Consider the following 12,286-nt stretch of genomic DNA (forward strand, 5'->3'; position numbering starts at 1 on the left):
ATGATGAATGATGATTCCCCGATCTTCAAGACCGTGGAGAAGCATGGTGGAAGGAAAAGACACAATTTTTCCTTCCACCATGGTGGAGAAGACTAAACGGTAAATTACCCCATTACCTCCTCCTTGGCTTGATACCAGCATAAGCTGGATAGGCTGCGTCAATAATTACAATAAAAAAAAAACTAATATTTACAATAAATGGTAAATGGTGTCATGCCAGCTTTAACAATGTGAGTGAATGTGAGACGACGCAACTACTTGCCACCACACTTTTATCAGAGGTGGTTTGGTTGGTTATCATCAGGGCTAGAGATATGGTTATCATTGAAATGAATGGTTGCCATGCACGCTTTCGACAATCTGTCACCACACCACGACAAGGTGCCAAAATGTCATAAGTCATAAGTCCAGTGTGATCCCGAGAAAGCAAGTAAAAAAAAAAAACTCTTGGCTAAGGGTTACTACAGTGTTTAATATTGGGTCGCTGATGGTTTTAGTTTGTTGGTTTTTCGAAAGGAGTATAATTCGTAGACCTATAGTTTTATCGAAGCAATTGTTTATAGTTTGTTTTTAATTTAAGTTTTAAGATACTGTATTAATTGACATGACCATTACAAATTTTGTAGGTATTTGTTATTTTGGTTCAAAATAAATGAGTTATTGAGTTATTATTATTGACGCCGATGCCATTCGGTGTACAAACCGCAACTTAGGAAAAATGGATTTATACACGAGGGCTTTTCGTTTTCTATTGTTTGTTTTATTGTTATTTAACCGAGATTAAAACTAAATAATTAGTATATAATTATTACAAAAAACATAACCATTCAATTCATAATAACTGGAAAAAATCAGTAAAATTTCCGAACAAAGCTTTTTTATAGTATAATATTTTTTGAGTTTTTGGCACTTTTCGTGTCGTTGGCAGCATTGTAACTAGGTCAAACTATTATTCTTGCCTTGCCACCGTCGTCGTCGTCGTCGTCTTGGCTTGAGATTGTGTTGTGTCAGTTTTCGCGAGTCTTCTGTTTGTATTGTGTAGAACTTTCGTTTCTTTTGTCCTGCTTCAAATTTTCTTTGTTTGCTATTTGTGCAATGTTTTAATTAAATTCGTGTATTAGTACTTCAGTGCAGATTGTTTTAGTACTGTGTAGTTATCTCATATTGCAGTAAATGGATATGTAAATTGAAGTGCAGGACTCCTATCAGGTACGAAAATCCTCTAAAGCTGACTAATGAACATGCCATTGTTGATTCACAGCGTGCTCAAAACTAATTCTCATTAGTCTTTATCTTTGGTATATTGCTTAAATCCATGCTATGAATGCCCTTTATAAGTTTCTAATATGATGTCCCAATTGTTTCTATATATAAAATAACAATTTAAAGACAACATTTTAGAAATCGATAGCACGCTATGTGTAAAGACGCGTTTTCTTTCTGTCAATATAAAAATATTCCTTAATCCTTGTAGCCTAGGCCCTATATTGTGTTTTATATCATGACGAATTCAACACCAAAATGAAAATGTGCCCACACTTCTAACACAGTTCTTTCATTGGGGATTTCACTTGCATAACATCTTAGGAGGCCAGTTTGGCCTAGGCCTATAACACTTAAGCATTAAAAAAAAATGTTTTTTTCTATAATTTTATATGACCGATGAATTTTATAGATCCAAGTAATGCAGATTTGTATATCTAGAGTCAGTTTTGGAAATACCAGAAAAATAAGTAGGTAGGCTAACTTACCGTAGGCTATATTGTTATCATTCATCCGACCCCATCTATGAATTTGAGGCTGCACTCATCTGCATGTATGTGATTCATGTATCTGCCCTACACGCATTCGAATGAATATATCGATTATTTAATTCGATATTTAATGTTTGGTTAGTTAGGTTAACCTCACCTAACTAAATGAATGACATAATCAATATATCAAATAATCTATGATATATTTCATTCGAACGAGTGAAGGACAGATACTAAAGTGCAGCCGAATTTGATCTTAGAAATGCCTCGTTTCATTGAGTCAGTTTTTATGATTTAGTTCTTGCACATGAACTAATTATTGGTGTACACAGTGTTGCTCAGGGGTTTCTTTTTACAATAATTAGCCAATGCTTCTTGACTCAAACACGGTTTAGGCATAAGTTACTTTACACTACTTTATGTACTAAATAATGTTAGGCTTATGTATGGGCCACAAGACTCTGCAGTTGGCGGCAGCCAATACCAAGACCATGCTAGCGCGGTGTTGCAACATCCGCATATTGGCTATTGGGGGCCGTGGCGACAATAATTAAAATATAGGCTATTTTACAACAATATTTTACTACTAATATTTTCAAACCAGCTGGTAACTTAAGTTGACTTAGCCTAAGTCATAAATTCCCACCATGGAAACAAATTTGTATACCTAGTAAGTAACTTAGGCCTACATAATATATTACAGAAATAACCAAAGCAAAGCATGATAATATGGTACCGTACTTAAAAGATATTAATGTAAAAATTGTTTAATCAAATATTAGATTCGGAAACATAGCCTGGTCCTTAGCTCCTTCGAAGTCACGTGGTGTATAGGCTCTTCTCTCAACTACAGACTCTCGTGGCCCGTAGGCGTACAATAGTTCCTACACAGATAGACTTTACTTACTTAGACTGAGGAAGCCTGGCGTATACGTTTAGATTTGGTTGTTTACCTATAGGCCTAACAATGACTTAGTTTTGCCTAATTTTTAGACTCAGGCTAAACTATTTTATTTACTTTCAATGGCACAGAACTTTTTTACTGAAATTCCAGTAGGCCTATCTTATAAGTTAGTTATTTTCAACCATACAGGCCACTAAAGAATAATAGCCAATTTTACTCAGTATTTATTCTTGACTACTTATTACCGTACCATTATATTAGGCTCTAAGTCATAAGGAAGCGCTCATTATTCTCAAAATATGTAATTCAGCTGTAAAATTGGTGTAAATCTTTTGGCCACAATTGAATAATTAAATAATTAGGCTACATACAAGTGCTGTTCAAAAAGTTAAATACCCCCGCCGCAGCAAACCTGCAGACTAAGCGAATTTCCATTTGACTGATTGGATTTATACTGAAATGTCTACTTAAAAATATAGGCTAACATTTATTCTTGATTTAAATAGAATTAGTTTAACAAGTACTTAGGTTTGCTGCATCAGGGAGGGTAAAACTGTTTTTTTTTTTTTTTGTAAAATGTGAATAGTTAGTAAGAAATAAAAACATTTTCCAAATTTGATCAAAATATGTTCACAAACAAGCAAACTACAACAGTTTACTTATTCTCCATAAGAATAACATGGGAATTTTAAATTTGGAATTTTCTCCGTAACCATTAGGCGCATAATAACGCTTCAATATACTAAATTATTTGTTTTTTTAAGCTCTGCAAAATGGTTTGGAAAGAAATTGCTAAATTTTATGTTTTTTGGGTCAAAAATGGGAAAAACCTATTTTTACCCCATAAAACCCCCCGTAAACCCCCGTTCCCATGGTCCGATCATGCTGGATCGCGAACTCGTTCGAATAAACGTAGGTTTACACGTTTGTACCAAATTTCATCAAAATCGGATCATTTTTGCTCGAGTTATCGTGCTGACGGACACATATATATATATATATCTATATATATAATTCTGTAAGACCAAATTTTTACCAGAAAATTGTGAACGTCTGGTAAGTCAAAGAAAAGTGGGAGAGGTCTTAAATTAAAGGTATTGACCCCAGGGACTCGGGAAAAATAGCAGAATTCCCATAAAATTACCAGAAAACGAGATATAACGTAAAATATCCACCATAAGAAATGCATGGGGACTGAAAAACGTCTGCATTCTATCAGCTGTTACTTATTTATTTGCAATGTTTACATTTATTCCGAAAGTCAATGTTGGTAAATAATGTTTCAAAATGAATTGTGTTTAATTTGTTTGTTTTCCGTTTTTATAATGAGTGAAGTAACTAGACAGGGTAGGGGAAGACCTGCAAGACGTGGAAGAGTGTCCAGCAATTCAACAGACTTAAGAAATGCAAAAGAGAACGTCATGTAGGGCCTAACTGTGAAAGAAATCCAGAAGCTGTTTTACAATTAACAGGTCTTTAGAAGAACGCTGGAAAATGAGTTGAGTGCTGTTTCTCACAATTTAGGTCCTCTTAAAGCACTCGCATGCATTGTGGCGCATTTCACTTCGCAGAGGAGGCCACAAATGGACATTTCAACGCATGTTGCCACAATGGAGATGCCACAACCACAAGTAAATGACGAACTAAAAGAACCGTTTTTACATGATTCGAACTTCATAAAAAACATAACACACAACAGTCATACAACAGTACAATGGCTTTTGCGTCACTTTGCGCTACACAAAATGAGATTCCGGGAAATGGGCCTTTCTGTCTTAAAATTCAGGGACAAATTCATAGATACATTTCTGACTTACTTACCGCGAAATGGGGAGTTGCCTTCATAATAATTAATGATAATGTTAACCTTTACATTTGGTTCTCAAAATGGAAACTATAACAGAATTCGTAAGATTACAAAGCAAATCTTCAATTTTAAACTAAAAAAAATGTGCAATGTTTGGCTGTATGATTTCAGCTCTGATTCGTCGTTCTCCGGGCTCAGGCCAAACCGTATGCACGTTTCCATTTATTAATATGTTGTGTTATTGATTTACTCATTACGGTATTTTACAATTGTATTTCATTGACACATCAGAAGCAGCTAATATACGACTCCAACGGAAGGAAAACCAAGATATAAAACAAGAAACACTGTTAATTTTAAGTAACATAAAATTGATAATTTTAGAAACATATTTAGAATATTTGTCTTTTTATATATGTTTTTTTTATTGTAGTCTAAATTAGGGGCTATGGCCCCTACAGGCCACTAGTATATATATAAATATATATATATATATATATATATATATATATGTATTTGAACGGATGGTGTTTTTGGCCTCTAGGGACCTCAAAATGAAAAAAAAAATCGGTCCCGCGTCCAGGTCTTACCATGAGTACTACGGTAATAGCTTATTCCCTATATGGGAAATTCGCTAAAACGTTTATAGGTAGCCTGCCAGAAAAATATTGTAGCCTAAAAGGCCTATCTTAAGATACATTTTAAAGAGCAAGTAAATTAGGCCTGCTTGGTAGTCTACCTACTTTTTTGCATAGCCAACAAATATTGTATTAAAGTTCATAGGTAGGCCTACATCACAACTGGTGTAATTTTCAACTAGGCCTACAGCATAGGCCTAAATTTTAAATTTATAGACTTCCACAGTGGGCAGAGCAATGAAATTTTTGTCACGGTGGTTGAAGAGTCCCTAAGGAGACAAATGTGTTGGTACTTAAAAGTATACGCAATTGGCATGCGCCTGGCGGTGTCAGATGGAAACGTTCTTTAACTTTATAGGCTTACCTCCGTCAGTAGTCCAAAATTGTGAGTCTACCTACAACCGCTGCCGTGCCGTGTCATGATAGCGCTATCGTGTTATTTCGTGTTTAAATGTTCCGTGTCCCGTGTTGTATTTTATGTTTAAATTATTTGATGTTTTTGATGTCAAGCTCCGACGATGTTGCAATGCACAAAACATGTCAGCTTTGATCAACATTAGTTGAATTAAGACACCATTTTGGACTACTGACGGAGGTAAGCCTATAAAGTCATTATTCGTAGTCCAGGGGCTATCAGAATGAATAATAACGTTCTTTACTTCTAAACAACAATACAAGTGTTCATGTACTTAGACCTTCAATATAAAATAACTTACATACTGTATATAATGGTAAAAAAAGATACGAGACATCTTTTCACAGATAATAACACAACAGAACCAATTATGGCTTAACATTTGATCAGTGATTATTGCAGTACTTCTGTGCTTTTATGTACAATTTTTTTATTCCAGGGTTTCTGACGGAGCTTGCTACAGAGGAATCAAAAGAAGGTAAGAAATATAACGTGCTTAAAATAGTCCTCCTCGCCTATACCTATATCAATGGTGGTGTTCATTGTGCCGTGGGGTCCCAGTTTATCGACATCCCAAAAGATCGACACTGAAATAGTCCCATAATGTCGACAACTCAAAATGTCGACAGTGTCGGTAATATGGGATGTCTGTAAAGTGGGATGTCGGTTATGTGGGATGTCTGTTATGTGGGACGGTTGTGTAAATTTTCCCACTTTATCGACACGCAAAATGTCGACAAGCAAAACAGATCGACAAAGAGCGGGAGATTCAAATTGAAGGTGAACAGCTCTTGCTGAACAGATCGTTTGAGTATAATGAGAGTCGTTCTTTTTTAAACTCCGAACGACTTCTATTCACGGCGCTTGCAGTCTCCTTCAAATTTGTCAATGCTATCTCAACTATCTTGTGTATATAATATGTGTTCTGCCGTTTGAAGGCTTAAAATAATTTGACATTTGTCGCACTTGTATTATGATTTATTGACTGTTTTTTTTTCGTGTAAGAAGGTAGTTAAAACGTGCTACCTAGGCCAAACTTTGATAGAGGATGATTATGGTATCCATCCAAGTTTTTTCAATCATACATTTATTTGAAATTATAATTATATAGTACATAGTTTTTTCATTTAACTTGCTAGCTTAGTGTTAAAACAGATTAACCCAAATAATTATTTTACGTTGTTCATTGTTACACTTTGAAATATTAAATGAGTTGTAGTACATTTGTATCAGCAACTTACACCGGAAATGAGGAAATTAAAAAACTGCGTTAATTAGCCTCTGCAGATGCTTTGATTCTTTTGTTAACCTTTCCATTGCCAATATGGCGATCCATTAAAAGCAATGACAACATAAAATTTTGCAATAATTTCTTTCCAAACTATTTTGTAGAGCTTAAAAACAAATTATTTAGTATATTGAAGCATTATTATGCGCAAACAGTTGCCTAATGGCATTGACTATATATACCTACCTGTAGGTATATATAGTCAATGCTAATGGTTACGGAGAAAACTCAAACAGTTTTAAATTTAAAATCCCTATGTTATTCTTATGGAGAATAAGTAAACTGTTGTAGTTAGCTTGTTTATGAACATCTTTTGATCAAAATTTGAAAATGCATTTATTTCATACTAAACTACCTACATGTAATAATATAAAAAAAAAAACTTTAAAACCCTCCCTGTTACAACATATCTAAGTACTTGTTAAACTAATGCAATATTGAAATAGGGAATAAATTTGTGATATTTTAAGGAGATAGTGTAAATCCAATCAAGCAAATGGAAATTCGTTTAGTCTGCAGGTTTGCTGCGGGGGGTATTTAAAATAAATCATAGAGTTGTTGCAGTATTTAGAAACACACATCAGAACCACCTGTAAACTGTAATGGCTGCTTAAGAAACTTAAACACCTTATCTAAATGCAGTAGGTATAAAGAAAATAATAGTATATGCCTACTGTATTACGTTACTAGCCTGGTAAGCGGTAAGGTGTTTTATCGAAGGCGTAGCCGAGTACGGGATTTTCGTGCGACACAATTTATTTAGGACAGAACATAAATTAGATTTTTTTTTTTAATAAAATAGGCCACTGAAATTAGCTGTTTATTTCAACAGCTGACTAAGTACACGGTAATAGTATATTACGTTACTAGTCCTGAAAATAAGTGTGTTTACCGGACGAGTGTGGTCGTTCCCACACCATACGAGTCCGGTACACACATTTTGGACGAGTTACGTACGATAGTTTACGTGATATTTTAAAGGAGACATTTTAGTGTAAATCCAGTTAGGCAAATGGAAATTCGCTTAGTATGCAGGTTTGCTGCGGCGGGGGTATTTTACTCTAAAGTCATAAGTGATTTATTTAACCAGATTTACATAAGTTATGCATTGGTTATGTCAATTACAGAAATACATAAAATATATACAAAATTCCTTCTGCATGCTATACATAAGCTATTTACAATTGGTTAACATTTTAAATTTTGTTTGAAAATTCACTCATTATGTCCATGTAAAAATCTTTACCTTATTCTTATTACCCTCATAAACTCATTTTCGTTTAACTGTGTTGGTTCGCGGACTCATTCGTTGTAGGTTTACACGACACGTTTGTACAAATTTCATCAGGATCGTATTATTTTTGCCATGAGAGATTTTTTTCGCTATATGGAACATTCACCAAAATGTTTTTACCTACTACCGTTTTAAATACGACAGTTTTTTTTAAGTAGCCATTTCAGTTCAGTTCTTAGAATTGAAAAGTTTCACTTAACAGCTCTTTACTTTCATAACAGCATAGTTTCATTTCACAACAGCATGGTTTTTCTCATAACAACACAGGCAACGGACCAATGAGGTTCAAGGATTGAGAGAAAAGAAGTAAAATTGGAATGCTTCGAACGTCAACTAATCAGCTGATCAGTTGACAATTTTAATTGTTGATCCAATTTCCTGTTAATTATTGTTCCTGTTAATGTGCGAACACAGAATAAAAAATTGCATCCACATTCCATAAAGACCATAAAATGCACAGCTTTCCACTTTTCAAGTTTGTCGCAATTTTGGAATTAATATTTTAAACTAATTTTATGGTCTTTTTGGAATGTGGATGCAATTTTAAGACTTATTTGACTTATTTACTCTTCGCATTCTCGCTATAAGCCTACTTGTTTAGGAGCTACATGATTTAAAATGTACACCGGAAGTCTCTTTTCCATAGGCTGTAACTCCTAAACGAGTGGGTTTATCGAAAAAATGTCAAGAATAAAAAAGTTTTTAAATTGCATGTTCTATCCGAAAACATGAAAGGGTGTTCCATAAGAAATTTCAAAGTTGGCTGCCATTTTCAAAATATAAACTCATATTTTGAACTGCCACAAAAAATAAAGGAATGTCCCTTATTTAATATCCCAATGGTGACCTCCTTGAGTTGATCACCCTGTATATATGTATCCGTTAGCGCGATAACTCGAGAAAAAATGATCCCATTTTGATGAAATTTGGTAAAAACTTGTAAACCTACGTTTATTCGAACGAGTTCGCGAACCAGCATAATCGGACCATGGGAACAGGGGTTTACGGGGGGTTTTATGGGGTAAAAATGGGGGTTTTCAATTTTTTCCCCTAAAACAAAAAGTTTGCAATTTATTTTTAAACCGTTTTGTAGAGCTTAAAAAAGAAAGTATTTATAAATTAAAATAGGTTCAAAAATAAGCACAAAATGGATTTAAAATCTATATAATTAATACGCTACATGAAACTTTGTCGCCGCCATTTCTTAACCGATTTTATCCAATGACGTCTCATTGGAAAGAGCGTGTCACGTAGATTTGCAAACTGGCCTTACATTTTTGAAAAAGTCTCTTGGGCTCTGCCCAAGTGGCTGTTAAAGATCCCATGTTATCCTTATGAAGAACATATTTTGTTACATTTTGATCAGCTGTATATTTTAATTGCTGTTATTTAGTTTTCAATTCAATGAAACGCATTGGGTACATTTATTGATTGTGTTGAAATTAAATATTTACTATTTAAATTTACATTCGTACATATTACAATGTAAAAAATCGAGAAAGCCTGGACAATTTGATTTATTTTACCAAATAAGAAAAATGATCTGACATAGTACTGCATTTCTTGAGAAATCATTGAAAGAACCGATTTGTTAACCATGGAAACATAGCGATATCATAGAACGCCACCAAGTAGAAGAAACAGAGATAAAAAAAAGTACAGTACTATCGTCATCAACCTATATAATGAGGAACACCTACAGCACCAATATGAAGATTTCCACAAACAATGAACAAGAATGTTAGACGAAGTGACGAAGTGCTACTATTTTGTAGGAAACATGGACTTAACTTTATGATGATTGGCAAAGGAAACCCCTCTAAGTCTGAATTAAACTGGTACGGCAAGGACATTAATCATTAAATATAGTATATCTTACTAATATTATAAACTAGGTGAAACCCGTCGAAATCGACGGTTACTTTCAAGGCTTACGCTAATTTATCTAACTTAACTGCAAAAAATTGAGTGAAATTATACATATTTCGAGCATTTAGCATTGTTTAAAGATTAGTAAGTGTAAAAACAATTATGATATTAATTGCGTTATATATCAATTATGGTTGATCATTCAATGAATAAATTATTTCCCATACATTACGTCATCGGAGTTGTTATTAAGCTATCTGGTATCTCTTCCTTTGGAAGAACGTTTAAATAGTATTAAAATCGTATTGGCGAATCTTTTCTTTTCAAACACTTCCGTGATTTCAGTGTAATGCAGATTAATCTATGATTTTATTTGAAAAAATATCTGTTTGTTGGGAAGACACTTTCTAACTCCAAAGGGAGGTATATCCGTTACAGTGTAAGTTTGATTTTTCCTTTGTCACGTCGCGTCAGTTCATATCGTACTTCTGTGCCAATGAAAAACCCTCTAGCACAGTTTTGAGAAATTGGTTGTGAGGTTACTGTTAAAGCTGGAATTCCTTGACATGGGGGATGTCATAGTTAGTTGTCTCAGCCTTATCAGTTACATAAAGTTGTCAATATAATCTCTCTACGGATTGGACCTCCTCATTTATATGGTCGACCTATTATACCTAACCATCGACTATTTAACACTTTAGTTTTACTCAAATTTTATTAATGTATTACGCGTTTTTCACAAAGGCTATTCAACTTACAGTTTTTGGACCAGAATAAAAATTAGAAAGGAGCTCTCTGTGTACGCACGCCTCTAATTTGGAGTCTGTGACTTATCCAAAATTTCTTGAAGGCCTTATTCAACCAAAAGTACTAGTGAACATTATGAGGACAATTTTCGGGTAGCCATAGTAAGAACTAATAATATACTAATTTTAATATTAGTTCATCTATGGCTACCTATAGTTCACTAACGCAGATTTTCCAGACTTGTTAATGGACTTTGTGTATTCGGCGATAAGCAATTTATGTTTTACGTATTATTTCGTGCAATGTATAATCAACCTGATAATGTTTGTTATTTAATAAACAAATCAGTTTTACCGCGTTAGAACATTTTAATACTCTACTGAAAGATTAAAAGTATGCAAACATTAGTACTAACGGGTACCCCTATAACCTGTGTGGTTAGGCAACAGTACTGTATAAAGGGCTGTCGGTGCAATCGTAGGGTGGACCTAATCCCTGGCCATAGGTGCAATCGGGCAACTACAGGAGGAATAGTACACTTTGTTAATGAAAGCAATAAAGATTACGTTAACGGCTTGTTTTATTGATTTAGCGAATAACAGTCATATATAGACTTGGACTTGGATGTAGTTTTTATTCTCACTAGTCCCGTCTCCAGTCAAGTTAAGACGTCGTCACATATACAATACATGCTCATATCCTGCGTACAGGATTTAATCCTGCGTAGCCCATTTTATAATAAACTACAAATTACAAGTTACAACAACTTGTAATTTCCATTAGATTTGCATTGCCGATCAGCTGATTTACTAATAATATTATGTACTTCATTATCAAATGGGCCCCAGTTAGTATATGTTTTCTGTGGTACAGTCGGGAAACGGTCCTTATCATACGAACTGCGCCTCGCAGTTAAAACGCACCCTCGAAAGGGGGGGGGGGGTCAACGTCCTAAGGTTGTTTAGGCCTAAATTAATATTTCGGTTGAAAACCAATAATTAATTACGTTATTAATATATGTCTCTGTTTGAAGTAAAGTAAACTATCAAATAATTTTTGATTTGTTATTTATACATATTTGAAATGATTATTACAGTACAAGTATTATTTTAATAACGTGCCAAAGTGCCCAAAGTTCCGCATTGACCTACCTAGACAATTTGAATCATAAAAGTACAGTACAGTACTAGGTTGACCGCAACTGTAGCCGTTGGGAGGCTCACATCGTTGGAGGAGCCTTCATATCAATGGCATTTCCGGCATTTCCGCTCGGGCATTGTATACTGCTGGAGAGATAGACAGCAATTGAGATAAGACTTGTTTGAGTTGTTCTTTTTTGAGTTTGTTCTTCTGGCTTCTTTAATGTATGAAATGTAAAAATACACAAATTTTCAATTACCTTCACCTATTGAACTAATGTATTATTATCAATTGCATGCACCCAACGTTTTTCGTTTTAAATCTTAAGTATTTATACTCTCCACATATTTATAATTTATTTTTCAGTTTTTAATGTGTTTGGATGTTAAATCTATTTCAAGCGTCTATATCAGATTAAGACAGAGGCATG

At 34.2% G+C, this 12,286-nt stretch overlaps 1 protein-coding gene across 1 annotated transcript in view; it reads left to right on the forward strand.

Moving 5' to 3' along the window:
* Window positions 1-991: 991 nt before the first annotated feature.
* Window positions 992-12,286, forward strand: part of LOC128986553 (E3 ubiquitin-protein ligase HECTD1-like) — a 132,121-nt gene continuing 120,826 nt past the window's right edge. The window contains exons 1-2 of the mRNA XM_054406982.1: window positions 992-1,209; window positions 5,958-5,996. The gene's annotated coding sequence lies outside the window, so the exon portion shown is untranslated. The remainder of the gene's footprint in view (window positions 1,210-5,957; window positions 5,997-12,286) is intronic.

Source organism: Macrosteles quadrilineatus, unplaced genomic scaffold, assembly GCF_028750875.1.
Source record: "Macrosteles quadrilineatus isolate MER2022 unplaced genomic scaffold, UCM_ALF_1.0 Scaffold_2__2_contigs__length_208266976, whole genome shotgun sequence".
Classification (NCBI taxonomy): Eukaryota; Metazoa; Arthropoda; class Insecta; order Hemiptera; family Cicadellidae; genus Macrosteles; species Macrosteles quadrilineatus.